We start from the raw sequence: 3,904 nt of genomic DNA, 5'->3' as shown, positions 1-3,904 counted from the left end.
TTCATTATATATTTGTTTACTTTATAAGTAAATAAGTGTTTACTTTTTTCATTATATATTTGTTTACTTTATTAGTAAGTAAGTGTTTACTTTTATTCTTTATATATTTGTTTACTTTATAAGTAAATAAGTGTTTACTTGTTTTCATTATATATTTGTTTACTTTATAAGTAAGTAAGTGTTTATTTTTATTTTTTATATATTTGTTTACTTTATACGTAAGTAAGTGTTTACTTTTTTTATTATATATTTGTTTACTTTATAAGTAAGTGTTTACTTATTAATTGAATTAAAAGAATTAGAGAATATTTGTTTATTTTGAATAATTACCCCAGTTATAAATTAAAAATGTGGCACAATTAGTATTATAAAAACAGATTTAATATCAAATATAAAAAAGATAAGAATTATAAAGCTTTTCCTTATATCAATGAGGTATATAATAATTGTAGTCAGTTTTTAAAATAAGAAAATATTGTTCTGGCCAATAAAATTTCAAATAATGTTTATATTAAGTTGATAAATTAAAAAAATCAGGAGTTGTATATAAAATAAATTGTAATTGCCAAGAAGCAAAAAATTATACAGGTGAAACTAGTAGAACGTTAGAATTAAGAATTAAAGAACACGAGGCAGCAATTAGATTAAAGCACAATAATTCTCCGTGGTTCAATCATATAAAAAATAGATAGAAATAAATAAAAATAATTCATTTGGATAAAGATATGTAAATTTTAAGAACATATTGAAATTATAAAATTTAAAGATAATAATTTAATAAATATATCAAATGGTATGCAAATAGATCAACAGTGGTATAATATAATATGTGGCGCTAATGAAAAAAACGGGTTATAATGTGTTTATAATAATAATGTAACAAAGGAAATGTATTGTACGAGTGTGTATGTATTGCTTAAAAAATACTACGCTATCTGTAAAGTGATTAATAATTGCAGTTACTTTAACGTTTTATTGTAGAACATACACATTCATAACATTTGTATAAGTCCAAAATGCATGTGTGGAAACAATAAAAAAAGTGTCTAACCTGAAAGCTGTAATGATAGTCTACCGAACTTAATGTCAGATTAAAGAGACAAGACATACATTGAATATAATATATTATGTAGTAGTTAAACGGGAGCAAACCTCCGGAAGCTCTACAGTTTATTCAATTTTTGTTTGGAAAGTTAATTTTACTACATTTGTGTTAAAAAGATGGCCTCATTTATGCTAAGTTTAGTTATGTTTCGACATTAATGGTTAATTCATATAATTGTTTACTGGTATCAAAACTATTGGTGTTAATTATATTGTCTGCATATGTGGTAACAAAATAGTTCTGCATTTAGATGCTTAAATCATTAATGTAAACAGTAATAAACATGGGTCCGGGAATGGAGCTTCTAGAGATGCTTCTGTCCACAATAAATTAGTCTGTATAATTGTAATGGCATATTCTGCATACGGCTGTCCATAAATTATGTAACGCAGATACACGAGGTGAGGTGTTAATGAAAACGCTACATAATGCTAGGATCTCCCGGTAAGACAATGACTCACTTTTGTTTCTGAAGTGATGCATAGGGAACCGTAGTGTTTGTGTCACTGCTTTACATGTTACGCGTGTAGTTAATAAAGTGATGCAACGTTTGATATCCCGTGCTGTGTATTATTTCTTTCTTGTTATTACAATTAAGATCGAAGTTATACGTTACGTAATTTTGGATGTAGGTATGTGCGATGACGTTAAGGACCGTTACGAGAGGTGAAATAGTTGTTAAAAAGTATAAAAATAGCGTTACGTAATTCATGGACTATTCCTATATTTGAAAGTGTTTTCAACTATTGTAAAGCATATCCACTTACGGTACATCAGAGTTTGTAAGATTAGTAATTATAATGTAATGCACTAAATGCTTATAAAAAGCATTTATCATAAAAATTAATGACACAGTTTGGCTTTAGAAAATTTCAAAGCTCCACGTAAATGCTTGAATATCACACATAGTTGACTGTAAATCTATATAAAAGCAGAATTGTTGAAAACACTTTCAACAAATTTCACTTTATAGCTTATACAGAAATAGTAACATTTGCTTATACTGGTTGTCAAACAGACAGTTTGTAACCCAGGTCTTTGTATTAAAATTTCTATTTTTTAATTGACCTAAATTTGAAAAAGGTTCGAAATAAGGTATCAAGTAAACATTAACAAAAATACAAATTCATCACCCCACAATATCACATTCATTATTAATTAACCATATTAAACCGCAAGCCATATTAAATTTTTACAGTTTACTTCCCCAACTTTTACCCAAATCAGGGATACATTCACTCTGCTAGTGGGATGATGGAAGCCTCATAATCCGAAATTCGCAGGTAGGTAGGCCTGTGATCAAATTGAATTTCGGAACAAAAAGCCCCCATCATCCCATAATCAGATCAAATGTATGCTCGGTTTGGGCAAATATTCACTCTGATCGCAGGCCTACATACCGCAAGCATCAGAATGTTATGCCTGGTAGCCTATTTTAGTAGCATATTTGCCCAAACCAAGCATTCGTTTGCTCTGCTTGTGGGATTATGGGGGCCTCCTGATCCGAAATTCACTCTGATCACAGGCCTACCTACTGCAAGCATCAGAATGTTATGCCTGGTAGCCTATTTTAGTAGCATATTTGCCCAAACCAAGCATCCATTTTCTCTGCTTGTGGAATGATGGGGTCTCCTGATCCGAATTTCACTCTGATCACTGGCCTACCCACTGCAGGCATCAAATGTAGAACGTGATTAACACGCTTTCTATTGAAGATCCATTGGCTTTTATATGGTATGGTCTGAAGGATTAAAATATACACTTGTAATCTGTTTCAGGTTAGTTTTGACATTTATTTCTAAAAGTCAATTTATGGTTGGTAACAAGATTTACTCTTCTGTAGAGGACACGACCACTGATAGATCTTCATTTGGGTGTTGAAAGACCTGTGGGATATAAATTGATGTTCTGTGTGACAACGAGAGACTCTTTGATATACATTTTCATATTACAGTATATTATTTATATTATACTATATTAGTTATATTTACATTTTTAGCGTAATCTTTTATTCGTTGCTATATTTATTTGAAATTGACAAATTTTTACGAGAATTCCTCCAAAAAACATTTGATTAAAATAACCTAATAATTGGAATTTTTGCCATGGGTTTCAGTTTAATGAATTAATGGAATAGCAACGAATATCCAGTTTTATTCCCCGATTGTTATTCTGTCAAGCAATCGGGGTCAGTTTCTGGAAATCAAAAAACTACCACAAAATGGGTGTCGCCTTGACGTGGCTTTGTGGCTTAATGTGTGAAAATTTTATCAAGTTTTACACATAAGATTTTCCACAGACTAAGTATACCCGACAGAAGTATTTCAAAATAATTTTTATCGCTGATAACCAGAGAGACTTGAGTCTATAATCTGAGTTTTTTAGACCTGTTTAACCTCTAGAACAGGTGTCACCAATCTTATTTTACAGCTGGCCGCATAACCATTTTGTTCAATATAGTGTGCTGAATATTCAAAAAATAAAGAAAACCAACATATAATTGTTTGTGTATTGGTAAATAACCAATACACAAACAATTAATCACTTTTCTTAGAAACTTCATTGCAGGTACTTAAACAAAAAGTGGTTTCATATCCAAAGTGTAAAATTTTCAGAATTTTTCATTTCACTGATTTTCCTAAAAATTATATTACTGTCAAATGCAAAATTCTGATTGGACCAATTTTGACATTTTTATTTAAAAGTGTTGAAATCTTGTCAAATTTGACCCTCGGAGTTTTTTGCAAATCAATGTTTTCAGATTTCCTGAATCTAAGGTTTAAGTTTCTGAAATTTCTA

This window comes from Centruroides sculpturatus, unplaced genomic scaffold (assembly GCF_000671375.1).
Source record: "Centruroides sculpturatus isolate CEXI.00-Female unplaced genomic scaffold, Cexi_2.0 scaffold743, whole genome shotgun sequence".
NCBI lineage: Eukaryota > Metazoa > Arthropoda > Arachnida > Scorpiones > Buthidae > Centruroides > Centruroides sculpturatus.
The sequence above is the reverse complement of the archived record's forward strand: the minus strand, read 5'-3'. Positions refer to the sequence as shown.